The sequence below is a fragment of the Gossypium arboreum genome, chromosome 6 (assembly GCF_025698485.1).
Source record: "Gossypium arboreum isolate Shixiya-1 chromosome 6, ASM2569848v2, whole genome shotgun sequence".
NCBI classification, from domain to species: Eukaryota; Viridiplantae; Streptophyta; class Magnoliopsida; order Malvales; family Malvaceae; genus Gossypium; species Gossypium arboreum.
In genome coordinates, this window is record NC_069075.1 from 35,416,258 (window position 1) to 35,438,306 (window position 22,049).

The following is a 22,049-nucleotide window of genomic DNA, read 5'->3' on the forward strand; positions in this document are numbered from 1 at the left end:
TAATAATTTTGGACACCTAAATAAATTAATTGATGATCCAAGTTTATCATATTATAATATTTATTATTATTACTTTTCTTTGAAAAATTATCAAATATATATGGTTATACTATAATAAGATTTTATTGTGATATGTTTAATTTTTAATTTAACTCGAACAATTTCACTCAGATTCAATTTGACTCTAATTTTATTTTTCTCGACTCGATTAGAAAAAATTTTCAAATCGAGTTAGGGTGATAAAATAAGACTCAACAACTCAATTAATTCAATTTTTTTTACTCAATTAGACTCGATTCGATCGAACACTAGTCTCGAAAAAAAGAGGTATACCTTAACTTGGGCCTATTATTGTAATGACTAACGATATTGTTGTACGGGGGATTTCCGGTTTTTCCTCAAATATTATCACCAATAATCCCCACGAGAGCATGAACCATCTTTAAAATGGTGGTGTTTGTTTATGTCTCTCAAAATAATTTCCCTGGACACAATTTTAATAATGAATTTGAATGGAGTATGGCAATCAACGCAGACTCTAAGATTCTTTTTAATTCTAATTGGAGCTCCTGCCAGAGTGGCAGTCAACCCAAAGGCTATTGCAAGTTTTTCACTGTGGTGGTATAGAAGCTTTTCCTTTTCATCCCGTTCCACATCATGAAGACCGAACTCCACCTTGGGGATGTACTTGGCTTTGCTCAAACGCTTACTTAGCTCATCAAGCTTTGCGTAGATTTCTTCACTCCGAACATGGCTTCGGTCACCCACTGTGAAAGTGTATATCTTGTCTTTAACCTCAATCCAACTAACCCCGGGTTCTTTCTTCACGTTACAGTTTTTCATGAGTCTTCTCATCTTTGTAGAGGTGATTCTAGGGGGCGGCATGGCCCCGGCCCCCTTAAAATAAAAAATTATCATTTAGGTCCTCTAAATTTTTTTAAAATTTTAAATTAGTAAAGGAAAAATTGTACTTTGGCCCCTTAAATTATAAAAATTCGATTTAATTTTTTTAAAAATTATAAAAATATAGACTATAAAAAATTAAAATTTCATTCGGCCCCCCTAAAAAATCATTATGGCTTCGCCCCTACATCTTTACTACATTATTCCACATGCCAACTGATGCATATATGTTAGCAAGAAGAACATCGGTACTGATTTCTCCGGCTCAAGAGTCAAAAGCATATTTGCAGCACGTTGGCCGATCTCAACATTCTTGTGGATTCTAGCAACACTAAGAAGTGCACCCCAAACTGAGCCATCCACTCGAAAAGGCATGGTATTTACAAGTTCCATTGCCTCGTCTAATCTCTCGGCTCAACCAAGTAGGTCAATCATGCAAGCATAATGCTCTTGCATAGGCTCAAATCCAAACAACTCATTCATTGATCTGCAGTATTTTTGGGCTTCAGTAACCAAACCTGCATGGTTACAAGCATAAAGGACAATGACCAAAGTTATCTGATTGGGAGAAACACCATATTTAAGCATTTGATTAAAAACCCATAGGGCTTTTTTCCCATGCCTATGTTGAGCTAGTCCTCCTATCATTGCAGACCATGAGACTATTTCTGTCTCAGGAATACTAGAAAATGCACATTCAACATCATTTATGCTTCCACATTTGGCATACATGTTAATGAGAGAATTTCCTTCAAAGATATCATACATAAATCCATGCTTCAAGACATGAACATGCACTTGTTTCCCTTGTTCATATATTGATAGATTTGCACATGCATTTAGGAGTGAACTACAAACATAGGGATCCGGCTCTATCCCTTTATCTAGCATTTCTAGATACAACTTAAGAGTTTCTTCACCTTGTCCGGACTGAGAATAAGTTGTAATTATAGATGTGAAACCCTCTAAATCTACAATCAAGCACTCTCTAAATATTCTTGTTGCATCCTCAAGAAGGGCACATTTTCCATATCCATCGATAAGGCTGTTTACAACATAACGGTCAGACTCAAATCCTGATTTCGTAGAGAGTGCATAAACATGTTTGCAAATGTAGTTCGCCTACAAGCTAGCAATGGATTTGAGGATTGCCGATAATGTTGTTTGATTGAATCCAACTCCTTCCTCATGCATCAAAGGAAATAGCAATACAACTTCTATGTCTTCCCTATTTTGTGAATGCGTAGAGATAATAGCATTCCATGCAATCAAGTCTTTGTCTGGCATCAAATTAAAAACTGTAACACCCCAAACCCGGCCTAGAAGTTTAGACCGAATCCAAGAATGCTATATTGATCACCGAAGTGATCGTGAGAATATTTTACAAAATAACCCCTTTGTTTCTTAAGTAAACCAAAACCAATAATCGTTAAAACTCTTCTATTGAAAAGTTACTAGTTTAAATGTATAAATGTAGCATATAACGAAAATTTGTACCAGAGCTTTATAAAGCTTAATAGTTCAAAACCAAAACCAAATAGCAATTAATTTTAAAGTTTGATCATCCATGATTGTCCGAGTTTTGATCCTCCATAACTTAAGAGACCTCCGCGTGCTAATCCCAACAACAGAGTCCAGAAACTGTACCTGAAAGAGGAAGCAGAAGAAGGGGTGAGCTATTCAAGCTCAGTGTGAGATCAAACCAGTTAAACTAAAGAAGGGAAACTAGGAAACTAGAAGCAGTTTAGAAAAAGAACATACTAACAGACCAACTAAAACAACTATAGACCATATGTAACTTTATAGTCATATGGCTCTGTCAGACACAGTAACAGTAATTCCCAGTAGTCACAAACTGGGCTTAAGCCTTTTTCCAGAATCAATATCAGTTTTAAGTTGGGGCCTTAGCCCCTCTCAGTAACCATCCAGTCAGACAGTAGCAGTCATATCTACAGAATCCTCTTAGGCACAAGTGCCTTTCAGTCACTCAGTAGTTCGCAAACAGTCAATCAAACATGTCAGACCACCGTACAATAAATTCGGTCATAGTAACACATCTAGTCAATCAGATTCAAACAAATGCATATGAGTGCAGATAAGCTACAAAATGCACCCACCCATCCAGCCAACACACCTCTCCGTCTAACCCTGTACTTGCTGTGGGGATTTAATCAACCCACCCATCCCTACACTCCAAGTAGGACCTCGAAAAGCCCATCCAACCCTGCACTCCATATGATGTCATCTCAGGTTTCCCAATAACGATGATCATCAGCAATGTTCACGACCCTCAGAGTATTGGGACTGCCCTCGACCCTGTGGGAATTTGAGCTAACAGTATGTAGATAAATTGTTAGTCACATAAATTACGCAGCAAAGCTAGCGTATAGGCTGTACTGTGCAATACGGTGAACCACGGTACAGACATGTAGTATGAACTACCAGATCATATAAAAGTACGTAGGGTAGCTAACGTACGTGTGGTACAGTGTAATGCGGTAAACCACTATACTGTTATAAGATGTTATCTCGCGTTACCGGCAATGATGATCATCAATGCAATTGAACTGCCAGATCAAATCAGTCTTCCTTCTTTTCAACATCCCAACCCAAAATGGTTTATGCAAAAGGATGTATGCAAATGTATGAATGCAAATACGCCAACTCAGAATACAATTTCTAACAATCATTCAGAAACGATCAATCACATTCAGTCAGTCAGAAAGATGTACACTCATGTATTCCATATCAGTAACAGATTATTCGCGCAATCAATCACGAGTATCGCACAAATCCAACCCAATTCAGAGTCGTGATTACCCTCAGTCAAGCTTAGTTGAAAATAGGAACACATTGATTTGCCATTGCAATCAAATTGACTTAAATTCAGAATTTGGCGAGTTAGGGCCATACGCCCGTGTGCTCCGGCCGTGTGGAGTAATCCAGGCCATGTAGGGATCCAAACACCCATGTGAAGGTTAGCACACAGCTTTGTGACTGAGGCAGAAGCCTGTGTGAGTAGAGACACAGCCGTGTGAACAGGCCGTGTAACTCTCTGTACAAAATCACTAAAATAAAGTGTAGGGAAGACACGGTAGTGTGAGGGTCTCACACGCTCATGTGCCCACCAAACACGATTGTGTGGAAACCCTAATCCCCAAATCAGCCACATGACCGTGTAACTCCAAATCTTAAATCCCTAATTCTCAAATTCACATGCCCATGTGCCCAAGGGATACGACCGTGTGAAAATCGACAACTTTTCCCATATCGGCCACACAACTGTGTGGCCAGGCCGTGTGGCACCCAATTTGGCCCGAAACCTGAATTTAAAAATCCACACGGTCGTGTGTTGTGGCCACCTGAGAGGTCACAAGACCACCCCAAATTAGCCCCAAAATCACCGTTTAAGCCACTGTAACAATCCCTAACCTTTTCCCTATCATCATTTATCAGAAAGTAATGATTTCCCACCAATTCCATCAGCTAAAACCTAAAACTAATGGGTTAGCATACAATTAAGAAAAGCCAAAACAATTACTTGCAAAACAAAAGAAGAGTAGTTAAGATTCGAATCCCACACCTGTTGCGTGATCAGAGATGACAACAGAAATGCGGAAATCTCGATGCCAACAAGCCAAAATCAATTTTTGAGTATATTTGAAAAAAATAGAAAAAGTAGAAAAGCAAAAGAAAAAGGAAAGAAAAACAAAAACGTGAAAAGAAAGTGAATGAATAATAAAAAAATAAAAATAAAAAAATTAAATAAATAGTTAATTAACTAATACAAATCCAAAATTAAAATTAAAACTAGCAAGCACGCCCAAAGACTCAAACCTAAAACCTCAAGGTACACTAACATTCGCTTAACCACCAGACCAGCAGGCCTATTCTGACACTAAATTGTACAACTAATCTCTTAAGTGCAATATTCTCACTGTTCCTATGTTCAAATCTTAAAACTTCTAAGCTCAAAATTCAAGGCGTTACAATTCTCCACTTCTTAAAGAAATTTCATCCCAAAAATTTCCAACTAACAGAACAGTCATATAAACAACTACACCACTATGCTCCCGCTGCGCACTCTGATTCCAAAACACTACCACACTAAGTTTGAACTTAAAACCTCACACACACACACAGAACAATTAACCATTGAAGCAGATACACACCTGTGTACACAATTTCTATGCTCAAAATAACATATCGAAACAATTACCAGCATACCTGTCTCAAAAAACATTGAGGACAATCTCAAACCCAATGCTCCTTAGATCCACATCTGAGACACATTCCTAACTTCCTACAGCAATCGCCCGAATAACGCCTTCTACAATGCTTGCAAGACGGTACGCTCGTACCACTACTAGTTCTACCCTTATTGTCAGCCGAATGCATCCTAACACGCTTCGCAGATCGAGGTTCCAACCTTAGAAAGCTGCGATCTCTCTTCTTCCCACAATCCTCGTATCTAGCCTAAAACGCTTCACTATTCTCCCTTATCTTAGCCTTAAACACTTCCTCTAGCACTTCCCTCACTAACCAGGTTAGTACCTTAGTACCAACCTCCAGATTATAGCTACCCAGAGTTGGCAGACTCAGATTGACTTCCTCCTCCTGAACAGTCTCACATTCCGAAGAAACAAAAGATCCTTATGATCCTGTTTACCCTTAGAATCCATATCAATAAAAATCTACCCTTTCAGAAGACAAACACAGAATCAGTACAAATCTAAATTCAAGTATTTCAGTTTCAAATTTCTACATAGACCAGCATCAGAGTCTCAGACAATTCACTTCCGTAAATCAGTTTACAAAATCCAAACCGTTTCAATTCCTATGGTACAGCTTTCAAATGTTTTTTTTTCAAAATCCATTATTTGCGCATAAATCCACGTAATAAACACAAGTCGAGTTTTTGCAAACCTGGCTCTAATACCACTGAATGTAACACCCCAAACCTGGCCTAGAAGTCTATACCGAATCTAGGAATACTACATTGATCATCGAAGTGATCATGAGAATATTTTACAAAATAACCCCTTTATTTCTTAAGTAAAACTAAACCAATAATTGTTAAAAATCTTCTATCGAAAAGTTACTAGTTTAAATGTATAGATGTAACATATAACGAAAATTTGTACCAGATCTTTATAAAGTTTTACAATTCAAAACCAAAACCAAATAGCAATTAATTTTAATGTTCGATCCTCCATGACTGTCCGAGACCTCTGCGTGCTAATCCTAACAACGGAGTCTAGAAACTATACTTGAAATAGGAAGCAGAAGAGGGAGTGAGCTACTCGAGCTCAATGTAATATCAAACCAGTTAAACTATAGAAGGGAAACTAAGAAACTAGAAGCAGTTCAGAAAAAATATACTTATAGACCAATTAAAACAACTACAGACCATATGTAACTTTACAGTCATATGGCTCTATCAGACACAGTAACGGTAATTCCCAGTAGTCACAAACTGGGCTTAAGCCCTTTTCTAGAATCAATACCAGTTTTCAGTTGGGGCCTTAGCCTCTCTCAATAACCATCTGGTCAGACAGTAGCAGTCATATCTATAGAATCCTCTTAGGCACAAGTGCTTTTCAGTCACTCAGTCATTCGCAAACAGTCAATCAGACATGTCAGACCACCATACAATCAATTTGGTCATTGTAACACATCTAGTCAATCAGATTCAAACAAATGCATATGAGTGCAGATGAGCTACAAAATGCACCCACCCATCCAGCCAACACACCTCTCCATCCAACCCTGTACTTACTATGGGGGTTGCCCATCCCTACACTCCAAGTAGGACCTCGAAAAGCCCATCCAAACCTTCACTCCATATGATGTCATCCCGGGTTGCTCAGCAATGATGATCATCAGCAATGTCCACGACCCTCAGGGTATTGGGACTGCCCTCGACCCTGTGGGAATTCGGGCTAACAGTATGTAGATTAACTGTCAGTCACGTAAATTACGCAGCAAATCTAGCATATAGGCTATACAGTGCAATGCGGTGAATTACGGTACAGACATGCAGTATGAATTGCCAGATCAGATAAAAGTACATTGCATATCTAACGTACGTGTGGTACGGTGTAATGCAGTAAACCACTATACCATTATAAGATGTCATCTTAGGTTGCCCGGTAATGATGATCATCAATGCAGTTGAACTGCCAGATCAAATCAGTCTTCTTTCTCTTCAACATCCCAACCCAAAATGGTTTATGCAAATGGATGTATGCAAATGTATGAATACAAATGCGCCAACTCAGAATACGATTTCTGACATTCATTTAGAAATCGTCAATCACATTCAGTCAGTCAGAAAAATGTACACTCATGTATTCCATATCAGTAATAGATTATTTGTACAATCAATCACGAGTATTGCATAAATCCAACCCAATTCTGAGTCACAATTACCCTCAGTCAAGCTTAGTTGAAAGTAGGAACACATTGATTTGTGATTGCAATAATTGACTTAAATTCAGAATTTGGCGAGTTAGGGCCACACGCCCGTGTGCTCCAGCCGTTGGAGCAATCCAAGCCGTGTGGGGATCCAAATGCTTGTGTGAAGGATAGTACACAACCGTGTAATTGAGGCACACACCCGTGTGAGCAGAGACACAGCCGTGTAACTCTCTGTCCAAAATCACTAAAATAAAGTGTAGGAAAGACACGACCGTGTGAGGGTCTCACACGCCCATGTGCCCACCAAACACAACCATGTGCTCTGAAGCATACGCCCGTGTGGAAACCCTAATCCCTAAATCAGCCACACAACCATGTGGCCAGGTCGTGTGACTCAAAATCTTAAATCCCTAATTCCCAAATTCACACGCCGGTATGCCCAAGGGACACGGTTATGTGGCACCCAATTTGGCCCAGAACCTTAATTCACAAATCCACACAGCCATGTGCCACGGCACACGCCTGTGTGGTCACCGGAGAGGTCACGAAACCACCCCAAATTAGCCCCGAAATCACCGTTTAAGCCACTGTAACAATCTCTAACCTTTTTCCTATCATCATTTATCATAAAGTGATGATTTCCCACCACTTCCATTGGCTAAAACCCGAAACTAATGGGTTAGCATACAATCAAGAAAAGTCGAAACAATTACTTGCAAAACAAAAGAAGAGTAGGTAAGGTTTGAATCCCACACCTATTGCTTGATCAGAGATGATGGCAGAAAAGAAAAAATCCCGATGCCAACAAGCCAAAATCGATTTTTGAGTATATTTGAAAAAAATAGAAAAAGTAGAAAAGAAAAAAAAGGAAAGAAAAATAGAAACGTGAAAAGAAAATGAATGAATAATAAAATAAATAAATAAATAAACAAATAAATAACTAATACAAATCCAAAATTAATATTAAAATAACAAACGCGCCTAAAGACTCAAACCCAGAACCTCAAGGTACACTAACACTTTCTTAACCACTAGACCAGCAGACCCATTCTGGCATTAAATTGCACAACTAATCTCTTAAGTGCAACATCCTCATTGTCCCTATGCTCAAATCTCAAAAATTCTAGGCCCAAAATTTAGGGCGTTACAAAAACCATTCTTACGTCATTCATCAAACCACACAGGCGTTTAAGAAATCGAGAAAGGATATGAATCTTAACCTAGCTTTATTAAGAACTCGTGAATTTTCCTTTCTTCACCTTTGTCCACAAACCCAGTGCAGGCGTTTATCATGCTAGACAAACTAAATTCATTAGGCCTTATTCCACTCAAAACCATTTCATGAAACAACTCACTGCTTCGCCAAAGTAATCAGTCTACACATAACAAGAAAATAATGCATTTCGTGAAACAACACTCCTTTTAGGTATATCCTCAAAGAGCCTCTTGAATCTCTAAATTTCTCGTATTCTGCATACAAGACAACCAAACTGTTACCTACATATTCGTCTAACTTGAACTCGTTAATCACATGTCCACATGGTATCTTGATACTCACAAGTGTCAAGTTTAATTATATTTTTTACACAATCAATTAGTAGAACCTCCACACCTAAAGACGTTTCGATCCTTGAGTGTTCAAGTCCTTGTAAAATTTTAAGAACTTTAAACTATAATTGTTTATGTAATTTGTAGCAATTGTGGATAATATTATTATATTTAAAGAGGTCTTGACATTCGTAGGTATATAGGTTGTAGTAAAAATTTAAAAAACATAAACCTTAATTTATAAACAATTATATTTTTTGAAAATGAGAAAACTCAAAAATTTAAAGAGACCTTGACACCAATGAGTGGAGAGGGTCCTATTAAAAACCTTAATGATACCCTAGCCTTAAATTCTATAAATAACCCATCCCATTAACTTCTTTTTCACAGAAAAACCAAATGTTCCTTATGTAAAATATATATTATCCACTTTTTTTATAATGGCTTCCCCCTTATTAAGATTTAAAAGACATGTCACTCAAAATGTAGAAACAATGGAGTATTGTCTAATGGCTCGGTGTTGCAAAAATTTGAAAATAGAACAACTTGATGAAAAAATCATTCCTCACTTAGATATGTTGGTTTTGATCACATTAGTCAAATTGGAAATGTTACTAAATAAACAATGAAGGCTTGAGATTATGTAAGAACCTCTAAGCTCTTTTGCTCAACAAGCAGACTGCTTGTTTCCGTGCATAAGTGACTATTGGATTTTGGACTTACCGAGTAGTGTTAGTAGCATCCAAATCTCACATCTCAGTTCAGCTAACTCTTTGTAAAGTTCGTTCTGTTTTGTAAGTTGAAATGGCTTGTACCTAGGTAGTTAAGGTGAAATATTGTAACACCTCTATACCTGACCCGATTTGCTAGGCCTAGGTACAGGAATGTTACATTTGATGACAAAGTAACTTCTATCTTGGAAAGATAAGCTAGGTTTTGTTCATTTAATAATTTGATACCACACATACACTATTTTTGCTAATACTATTTTCCGTTAAAGAAGATAAATTCTCTGAGAAATATTTTGCTTCCAATGAAATTTTCAAGCAAAAAGCTAGTTTTAAAACTCATGTATTGTAACAGCCCATTTTCAATGAAATCGGAATAGTAGTTTCGGGACCACAAATTCGAATCAGAATGAAAATTTATTTTAATAATATTGCATGGTTTGCATTATGATAGGAAAAACGTATGAAATTTTCAATAAGAAAATTTTATCGATTACATGTTTAATTATAGAAAGGACCAAATTGTATAAAATGCAAAAGTTGAGTTCTAGTAGCTATAAGTTACAAATAGCTATGGAATTCAAAATTTGAGGTCCTTATATGGTAATTAGACCATTAAGAAAAGTTAGTAGATATTTTTGATGATTCATCCATTGAAATTTATAAAAAGAAAAGGACTAAAATGGAAATGGAAATAAATAAAAGATGATAAATTAAATAAATGTTTAATATCATCATTTTATATCTTCTTCATCAATAAATTTTATGGAAACCCTAGGAAAAAGAAAGCAAGGTTGTCCTGTTTTTAGTAATTTTATATTTTTGAGATCGAATAACCTAATCTAGTTATTTTGGGGATTACTTTGTAAAAATATCAAAATATAAAAAATTTCCATGGATGAATATGCTAAAATTTTGATATTTATGATAGAAAATGAAAGGTTGTTGATAAATAAACAACTTTTACAAATAGAATTTTGATAAAATTATAATTTAGGGACTAAATTGAAAAATGGTAAAACCCGTGGATAAATTTTGATTTTTGTGAAATTCTTGGGCTGTTATTGTAACATGTAAAATTTAGTTAGGCTTGAAATAAGGCTTAAATTGCATGAATTTCATTTTCCAAGCATAGGAACAAATTTTGTCATTTATGAAAAGTATAGGGGCAAAATGCTAATTTTTCCTAAGAAGTGCATTGAGTTCAATTGAGTATGAAATGGATTAAATTGATGTTAAATCCATTTATATAAATCTAGAAATATCAAATAAAGAGTTTGATCGAGGAAAAGAAAAGGTGACGGATTAGTAGATTTTCATACACGAACAAGTGTCGAGGTATGTCTGTGTAACTTAATTATGTGTATTAATATGTTTGAATCAAATGTTGTATTTGTATGAATTGCATAAATGTTTAATGTATGAAATTAATCTCATGGCTGATATTGCTTGATAAATTAATCTTCGGAGTTTCCTGTTAAGCTCAATGAGCTTCCTGAATAAAACTTTTATGAGTTTCCTATTTAGCGCGAATAAACTTCCTGATACATCGCTCACATGACCATCCTGTTACATAGCTCAAGAGAGTGCTTCCTAATTATGTTCCCTAATTGCGTACCCCTGGATATGAATTGACAGATTTCAGTTTTGTACATTTTAAGTGTACTACATGATCATATCCATCAATATTACAAATAAATTCAAAGGGCAAAGTTTTGTTATGGCTAATTTGAACTTGAGATGATTTATCATAGAAACGTATATGTTATATGAAAATATGATACAAAAGGTATATGTGCATGGAAGTTATTATATGATGAACTCATCTTTATTACTTGAAAATTATTTAGAAATTTATGAGTAACTTGCTTGATTGAGTGAATGTAATTAGGCAATTGGTCAATTTCTTGGGATGCATGTTATTTGCATGATTACTTAAATTGAGCATAATTGGTAAGTTGAAATGCTTAATCAATTTTCTTTTCTCTGTTTTATAGTACTCGAAAGCTCGTTAATGTTGGAATTGGTCGGAGTATCATCAGACTATCCTCCAGCTCATTTTGGTATAAATAGTAATCTTACCTTGGTGTAATAGCATGTATAGGCTAATAATAATAAATGATGCATGTAAATGTTTTGGTTGTAACTAGCCATTGGAATGGTTAGTGATAGTAAATTTAATGCATACTTATGCATGAGCTTTAGTATATTTAGTATATGAACATGTATGGTTTAATATATTAGATGCAATTAAGTTTGGGAAATTTTAATGTAAAAATGATACTTGAAAACATGAGTAGATGTGTCATGCATAAAACTTGATCATTAGATTGAATTATATGCCTTGAATTGGATGGTGAATATATATTGAAGTGTTAATATAGGTGCAAGGTAAAAAGGGTAAGAAATAAGGTTTGAAAAATGACCTTATTCTATCCACATGGGTAGACACACGGGCGTGTGTCTCAACCGTGTGTGACACACGGCCATGCATATGGTTGTGTGGGTTGGCCGTGTGTCCCCTGCATCTTAAAATTAGAGAAATAGAATGCTCAGAATTGAGCACACGGGTAGAGTCACGGGCGTGTGTCTCAGCCGTGTGAGACACACGACCCAGCACATGAGTGTGTGTCCTGGCCGTGTAACCCCTGCACCTAATTTTCAAAAATTAAATTGTCCACATGGTCTAGCACACGGGCGTGTGGCTGGTCGTGTGATTCAAGTCAAAGAGTTACACGGGTAAGGACACAGGCTGGAACACGATCGTGTGCCTTACATCGAATGCCCACACTGCCTAACCACACAGGCGTGTGTCCCCTGCACTTACGAAAAAAAATTTGAGATTTCGCGAAAAATTTTCTGTGAACCAGTTTAGTCCCGACTCGATTCTAATATATATTTTGGGCCTTAATGACGGATATGAGTGACATTATTATTAATTGTGATTGATTTTTTGAAATGAATAGTAAATGACATAAAATAACTGTAATTGAACTGTAAACTCCGGTAATGCTCCATAACCCTTTCCCGGTGATGGATACGGGTTAGGGGTGTTACGTTTATTGGTATCAGAGCTATGGTTCAGCCCATTCTTGGACTATTATATAATTTGTAATAGTGTTACATTTCTTGACCATTTTAAACATGTTTTTCATATAGTATTGTCATCCAACCAAGCTAGAGCTAAATCCGAGGAAGCTGAGAGCACTACTCAAGCTTCAGTACAAAGAGCTCCATCTAGTAGTAGTAGAAGGCCCGTATCTGAGGGCTGAGGTGATGAGGTAAAAGAAGCCTTCTTTCAAATGATGAATAGGTGGTTAACTAAATTTTTAAGAACAACAACCTCCCCCTCTTGCTCCTCAACCGGTTCTTGACATGCCATAAGGTATTGAACTAGTTAGAACTGGTAAGCCTCCGGTAGATAAAATTCAAAAATATGAGGTAAAAGAATTTAGGGCTACTGCTGAAGATGATCTGAAAAGGGCTGAATTTTGGTTATAGAATACAATCAGGGTTTTGGATGAATTATCATGTACATCAGCTGAGTGTCTGAAATGTGTCGTATCATTGTTAAAAGATTCAGCTTATCAGTGGTGGAATACATTGATTTCTTTTGTGCCAAGGGAAAATGTTACATGGGAGTTTTTCCAAACAGAATTCAAAAGGAAGTATATTAGCCAGAGATTTTTGGATCAGAAAAAGAAAAAATTTCTAGAGCTTAAACAATTTAATATGGCAGTATTTGAATATGAGCGAGAATTCGTTTGGTTAACCAAGTATGGTAGAGAATGGGTTTCGATTGAGGCTGATATGTCTAAACATTTTGAAGAATGATTAAATGAAGACATCAAGCTATTGATATGAATTCTTGAATTAAGGGAATTTGTAGTACTAGTTGATCGGACGCACAAAGCTGAAGAATTAAGCAAAGAAAAGAGACAAGCAAACAGAAAAGCTCAAATTTCTAGTAAGAGATTTATGGGGAAGTCACAAGCATCTCTTCAAAAAAATCAAAGAAATATCATGATTATTTTACCATATTTGTGGGATATTCCAGAAAAGAACGAAGCTATTAACGCTCTAACCCGAGATCTTTGTCTCCATCTATAACAAGTGTTGGAAGTGTTGGTAACCCCTAACCGAAATGCAAACATTGTAATAAATTTCATTTTGGGGAGTATCATATGAGAAGCTGGGCCTACTATAAATGTGGTTCTCTTGACCATTATCTTAAAGATTGTCCAGAAAGGATTGAAAAAGATACTGATCAGGCTTCAAAACTAAGTAACCCTGCCTTGAGAGGTAGACCACCTCGACACCCTGGCAATGTTAGTGGTAGCTGAAGTGCTACGAAAGATTCAATAGTTAAATCTAAAGCAAGAGTACCAGCAAGGACTTATGCTATACATGCAAGAGACGATGCCTCTGCACTAGACGATGCCTCTGCACCAGACGTCATTACAGGTACATTTTCTCTTCTTGATATTGATATTACTACTTTGATTGATCCTGGTTCAACACATTCAAATATATGCACGAATTTAGTGTCTATTAAGATTTTACCTGTTAAGTTCACTGAATTGGTGGTTAAAGTTTCAAACCCCCTGGGCCAGTATGTTATGGTGAATAAATTTTGTAAAAACTGTCCATTGATGGTAAAGGGTTATTACTTCTCGGCTGATTTGACGCTACTGCCTTTTGATGAATTTGATGTAATTTTGGGAATGGACTGGTTAACTCAACATGATGTTGTGGTGAATTGTAAACAAAAATACATTGTGTTGAAATGTCAGAATGGTGAATTACTTCATGTTGAATCTGATAAGTTGGATGCTTATCTTACATATGTATTGGATACTAAAGTATCAGAATCAAAAATTAAATCAGTACCGATTGTTTGTGAGTTTCTTGATGTGTTTCTGGAGGAATTACCTGGTTTACCACTGGTTAGAGAGGTGGAATTTTCTATATATATTCTTCAAGGAACAACTCCTATATCTATAGCACCTTATCGAATGACCCCAACGGAGTTAAAAGAGTTGAAAGCACAGTTGCAAGAATTGACAATAGGGGCTTTGCTCGACCTATTCATTCACCTTGGGGTGCACCGGTTCTGTTTTTAAAGAAGAAAGATAGATCGTTGAGGTTGTATATTGATTACAGACAACTCAACAAGGTTACAATCGAGAACAAGTATCCATTGCCTCGAATTGATGACCTGTTTGATCAGCTGAAAGGTGCCACTATGTTCTCTAAAATAGATATCTATTCTAGATACTCTCAGTTGCGAGTGAAAGACTCAAATGTACTGAAGAAAACTTTCAAAACCAAGTATGGACATTATGAGTTCCTTGTGATTCCATTTGGTTTAATTAATACACTAGCGGTATTTATGGATTTGATGAACAAAATTTTTAGACCGTATCTAGACAGGTTTGTGGTGGTGTTTATTGATGATATTTTAGTATATTCCTGAGATGAAATTGAGTATGCTGATCATTTGAGAATTGTACTGCAAACTCTGCGTGAGAAACAATTATATGCCAAATTCAGTAAATGTGATTTTTAGCTTCAAGAAATTGGTTTCCTTGGACATATAGTATCTGCTGAAGGCATCAGAGTAGACCCTAATAAAATTTCAGCTATAGTTAATCAGAAACCACCTAAAAATGTGTCTAAAGTTAGAAGTTTTCTAGGACTAGCTAGTTATTATCAGATGTTTGTAAAATGGTTTTTAATTATAGCTTCTCTGATAACTTATCTATTGCAAAAAAACGTGAAATTCAAGTGGACTGATAAATGTTAGCAAAGCTTTGAAAATTAAAAGCTTTGTTGACTGAAGCACATGTGCTAGTTCAACCTGATTCGGGTAAAGAATTTGTAATTTATAGTGATGCATCCTTGAATGGTTTAGGCTATGTATTGATGCAAGAATGTAAAGTAATAGCTTATGCTTTTAGACAGCTAAAACCACATGAAAGAAATTACCTAATACATGATTTGGAGTTAGCAGTTATTGTGTTTGCATTGTAAATTTGGCAACATTATTTGTTTAGTGAAAGGTGTCATATATTCACTGATTATAAAATTTTGAAGTACTAATTTGAGACAACGAAGGTGGCTTGAACTGTTAAAAGATTATGATTTGGTTATTGATTATAATCTAGGAAAGGTCAATGTGGTCGCTGATGCTTTAAGTAGAAAATCCTTATTTGCCTTGCAAAACAATGAATAACCTGTTATCTTTGTTTGATGATGGTTCAGTCATAGCTACGTTAAAAACTAGACCAGTATTCCTACAACAGGTCTGTGAAGCTTAGAAGAGTAATGATGAATTACAAGCTAAACAGATACAGTGTGAGTTGAATTCTAATTCAGAATTTCAGATTGGGTCTGATAACTACTTATTGTTCAGAGGCAAAATATGTGTACCGAAGAATTCAGAACTTGTATAGAAGATTTTGAATGAAGCTTACAAAGGTACAATGTTTATTCATCCTATTAGTAACAAAATGTACAATGATTTCGAAAGGATATACTGGTGGCCGGGAATGAAACGAGATATTTCTAGATTTGTATCTAAATGTTTGATATGTCAATAAGTGAAAACTGAATATCAAGTGCCTTTGGGATTATTACAGCCAGTTACAATATCAGAATGGAAATGGGAAAGAGTTACCATGGATTTTGTGTCTGGATTACCCTTATCTCTGAACAAGAAAGATGCTATTTGGGTAATCATTGACCGTCTAACAAAGTTTGCACACTTTATTCCGGTACGTATGGATTTCTCTTGGGATAGATTGCTTGATTCCGAGATTGTCAGACTGCATAGAGTACCAGTCTCCATTATTTTCGAGAGAGATCCCTGGTATACATCTCGATTTTGGAGCAAATTGCAAGAAGGTCTGGGTATGCAGTTACATTTCAATACTGCATTTCATCCTTAGACTAATGGTCAATCAGAATGTGTGATACAAATTTTAGAAGATATGCTTCAGTGTTGTGTGTTAGAGTTTGAAGGTAATTGAGAAAAGTATTTGCCTTTGGTTGAATTTGCATACAATAATAGTTATCATTCTAGCATTAAAATGGCACCGTATGAGGCTCTATATGGCCAAAAAAGTAGAACTTCATTATATTGGACAAAACTCAATGAGAAAAAGATACACAAGGTTTCGTGAAACTGAAGAAAAAGTGAATGTAATTCGAGATAGTTTAAAAGTAACCTCTGACTGTCAAAAGTCTTATGCCGATCTTAAACAAAAAGAGATAGAATTTTAGGTCAGTGATAAGGTATTCTTGAAAGTATTACCTTAGAAGAAAGTTCTCCAGTTTGGCCGTAAAGGAAAATTGAGTCCACGATTCATTAGACTTTATAAGATTACAAAAAGAATTGGACCTGTTGCATATCGACTGGCATTACCACCAGAGCTTGACAGAATTCATATTATTTTTCAAGTGTCCATGTTACAACCGTATCGATCTGATCCTTCACATGTTATATCCCTGACAGAAGTTGAAATTTAGCCTGATATGACTTACAATGAGGAACCGATCAAAATTTTAGCATGTGAAACGAAAGAGTTAAGAAACAAAAAGGTGGCTTTAGTAAAAGTTCTTTGGAAACGACATGAAATTGAAGAAACTTCCTGAGAACTGGAGGATACCATAAAAAAGCAATACTCGAACCTTTTTACTGGTAATATTTTCGAGGACGAAAACTTTCAAGGGGAGAGTTGTAACAGCCCATTTTCAGTGAAATCGGAACAGTGGTTTCGGGACCACAAATCAAAATCAGAAAGAAAATTTATTTTAATAATATTGCATGGTTTGCATTATGATAGGAAAAACGTATGAAATTTTCGATAAGAAAATTTTACCGATTACATGTTTAATTATAGAAAGGACCAAATTGCATAAAATGCTAAAGTTGATTTCTAGTAGCTATAAGTATCAAATAGATATGGAATTCAAAATTTGATGCCCTTATATGACAATTAGACAATTAAGAAAAGTTAGTAGATATTTTTGATGATTCATCCATGGAAATTTAGAAAAGAAAAGGACTAAATTGGAAATAGAAATAAATAAAAGATGATAAATTAAATAAATGTTTAATATCATCATTTTATATCTTCATCCCCAAATTTTATGGAAACCCTAGGAAAGAGAAAGCAAGCTTGTCTTGTTTTTAGTAATTTTTAAATTTTTGAGATTGGAATAACCTAATCTAGTTATTTTAGGGGATTAATTTGTAAAAATATCAAAATATAGAAATTTTGTCATGGATGAATATGCTGAAATTTTGAAATTTATGATAGAAAATGAAATTTTTTTGACAGATAAACAACTTTTACAAAGAGAATTTTGATGAAATTATGGTTTAGAGACTAAACTGAAAAATGGTAAAACCCAAGGAAAAATTCTGATTTTTGTGAAATTCATGGGCTGTTATTGTAACATGTAAAATTCAGTTAGGCTTGAAATAAGGATTAAATTGCATGAACTTCATTTTCCGAGTTTAGAAACAAATTTTGTCATTTATGAAAAGTATAGGGGCAAAATAGTAATTTTACCTAGGAAGTGAATTGAGTTCAATTGAGTATGAAATGGATTAAATTGATGTTAAATTTGTTTATATAGATCCTGAATGATCAAATAAAGAGTTAGATCGAGGAAAAGAAAAAGTGACGGATTAGTAGATTTTTATACACGAACAAGTGTTGAGGTATGTTCATGTAAATTATGTGTATTAATATGTTTGAATCAAGTGTTGTATTTGTATGAATTGCATAAGTGTTTAATGTATGGAATTAATCTCATGCCCAATGTTGCTCGATAAATGATAAATCCCGTTTGAATAATGAAATGCGATAGATACAGTATTTTCCCGTATTGATTATAGTTCTACATATGTTGCGAACGTTATAGCTCGGACGAGCATCCTGTGAAAAGCCTTCTTGAGCATTCCTGTTATATAGTTCCTGCGAGTATCCTAATTGGTAGTGATCTTGCATGTGTTGCACACTACTGCAGCTCTCTGTGAGCGTCCTGTTACACGATTCGATCGGTTGTGATCCAACATTTATTGCAAACACAAATGCAACTCTTCATGAACGTCCTGATATAGGCTCTTATGAGCTTCCTGACATGGCTCTCTTGAACTCCCTGTTTTGCTATCCAGAGCTCCTTGATAATAACTCTTCGGAGTTGCCTGTTAAGCTCATTGAGCTTCCTGAATAAAACTCTTATGAGTTTCCTGTTTAGCCTGGGTAAGCTTCCTGATTCATGGCTGACATGAGCATCTTGTTACATGGCTCAAGAGAGTGCTTCCTGATTATGTTCCCTAATTGGGTACCCCTGGATATGAATTGACAGATTTTAGTTTTGTACACTTTAAGTGTACTACATGAGCATATCCATCGATATTTCAAATAAATTCAACGGGCAAAGTTTTGTTATGGTAATCTGAACTTGAGATGATTTATCATAGAAATGTATATGTTATATGAAAATATGATACGGAAAGTATATGTCTATGAAAGCTTTTATATGATGAGCTCATCTTTCTTACCTGAAAAGTATTTAGAAATTTATGACTAACTTGCTTGGTTGAGTGAATGTAATTAGCCAATTGGTTAATTTCTTAGGATGCATGTTATTTGCATGATTACTTAAACTGAACATAATTGGTAAGTTAAATTCCTATTATACGAACTTACTAAGCATTTGAAATGCTTACTCGGTTTTGTTTTCTCTATTTTATAGTGTTTGGAAGCTTATAAAGGCTAGAATCGATTGGAGTATCATCACATTATCCTCCAGCTCGTTTTGGTATAAATAGGAATCTTACCTTAGTGTAATAGCATGTATCAACTAATGATAACAAATGAGGCATGTAAATGTTTTGGTTGTAACTAGCCATTGGAATGGCTAGTGATAGTAAATTTAATGCATACTTATGAATGAAGTTTATTATATTTAGCATATGAACATGTATAGTTTAATATATTAGATGCAAATAAGTTTGGGTAAATATAAAATTTTAATGTAAAAATGATACTTGAAAACATGAGTAAAGGTGTCATGCATAAAACTTGATCATTAGATTAAATTATATGCCTTGAATTGGTTGGTGAATATATATTAAAGTGTTGGTGTAGGTGAAAGGTCAAAAGGGTGAGAAATAAGGTTTGGAAAATGGCCTTATTCTTTCCACACGGGCAGACACAAGGGCGTGTGTCTCAACCATGTGTGACACATGGCCATGCGCACGGGAGTGTGATTAGGCTGTGTGTCTCCTGCATCTTAAAACTAGAGAAATAGAATGCTCAGAATTGAGCACACAGGTAGAGACACGGGCGTGTGTCTCAATCGTGTGAGACACATGACCTAACACATGAGTGTCTGTCTTGGCCGTGTAACACCTGCACCTAATTTTCAAAAATTAAATTGTCCACAAGGTCTAGCACACGGGCGTGTGGTTGGCCATGTGACTTAAGTCAGAAAGTTACATGGGTAAGGACACGGGCTGAAACACGGCCGTGTGCCTCACATCGAATGCCCACACGACCTGAGACACGGGTGTGTCATTAGCTGCGTGAGCCACACGGCCTGAGCACACGGGCATGTGTCCACTGCACTTAAGAAAAAAAATTTGAGATTTCGTAAAAAAATTTCTGTGATCCCAGTTTAGTCTCAACTAGATTTTAATATATATTTTGGCCCTTGAGGACCCATATGAGGGACATTATGATCAATTATGATTGATTTTCGAAAATGAATAGTAATGACTAAAATAACTGTAATTTAACTATAAACTCCAGTAATGCTCCATAACCCTGTTTCGACGATGGATATGGGTTAGGGGTGTTGTAACACCCTAAACCCGGCCTAGACGTTATGGCCGAATCTGGCGAAGTCACATGAGAATGTATTTAATACCGTGTTTACCCAAAAATAGTTCCAATTACCACCTTTAACGTAACTCAAAAAACATATATATTTATTAATTTGCTTGAAAACGTTTCTTTATGCGCGGAAGCTAAAAAAAACAAATAAAGTTATTGTGACACGTTGCAGTTTCAAAATAATAAGCAGTAGTTCTAAAATCCTGAATTTAATCCAAACCGTCTGAGCCCAGAAATTACATAAATACTCCCAATCATAGCAGTTAAAGTAATAAAAGCATTAAAATCGTAAAAACTAGAGTATATGTAGTTGTGGTCACCGTCGAGCCCTCCGCTGCACCAATTCATCTACTACTAGGGATTACCTGACAGATAAAACAATAAAGGGGTAAGTTTTCGCAAACTCAGTGTGTACAACCCCACAAGCAGCATGCATACAAATAGATAATGAAGTACAGAGAATTTGGGCCTGAGCCCTTTACAGAATCGATGTAGACCTTTGCCCACTCAAGTGCAGTATCAGAACAATCGGGCCTTAGCCTATATAGCTATCGCATGCATAACAGATCAAATTATTAGGGAAACATGCCCACCAACCCTGCACACCATCTCCGTCCAACCCAACACACCATGTGGGGATAGAAACGACCCACCCAGCCCTACACACCAAGTATGGGGATATAATCAACCCATCCAACCCTACACTCCAAATGGTACCGTAAACGGCACATGATAGATACATGCAACATAGCTGCCAAATAATAGGCTAAAAGCTTTTCAGTCTTCCTTCTCTTCACAACAATCCCAACCCAATGCAATTTAACATAAATAACATGGCATGCTTATATACAGATATCAGATCATACCATCCTTAAGTCAAAACAGATGTACAAAATCAGACAGATACACATGCTTAAATTAACTTGCTTTTGCATACAATCTAGTAACAAATCAGAGTATGGGGTCTAAATAACGCTTACCGACCCTACAGTCAGGTCACAGTCGACTTGGCCGACCCGTGCAACCTTGCAGAGCATTTCAAACAAGTTGGGGTCACATGCCAGTGTCCCTCACATAGCCCAATTTGGCCTTGCCCGTGTGGATCATACGGCCTGGCCCAAATTTTCACATGCCCGTATGGTTCACCCGTGTGAGCCCACACGCCTGTGTGGCCGACTCGGCCCAATTGGTCTAGCCCGTGCCTCGCACACGACCTAGCCAACCTCACACGCCGGTGTCCGTCGTGCCCGTATGGCACGCGCATGGCCTGGCTCGTCTATCATACAGCCGTGTATCGCCACACGGCCTCCACACAGGCATTCCACACGCTCGTGTGGCGTCGACAGCATCATTTTTGGCTTTCACCGAAACGCGATTTCAGATTGATTGGAGTACACAGCTGGTTCTGATTGAAGCCTAACGAAATCCCGAACACTCCAGAACCTATTATTGTCAGTCGTAAGCTAAAATTTTAGTCTCTTGATTCGAATAATTTAGAATAGCCAAATCCCGAAATGAGAGATCTACTTACCTTCAA

The 22,049-nt window shown here is 36.3% G+C and overlaps 1 pseudogene; it reads right to left on the reverse strand.

Annotated features, from left to right (window-relative positions):
* Window positions 1-408: 408 nt before the first annotated feature.
* On the reverse strand, window positions 409-14,058 carry LOC108468804 (pentatricopeptide repeat-containing protein At4g33170-like; annotated as a pseudogene).
* Window positions 14,059-22,049: the final 7,991 nt, after the last annotated feature.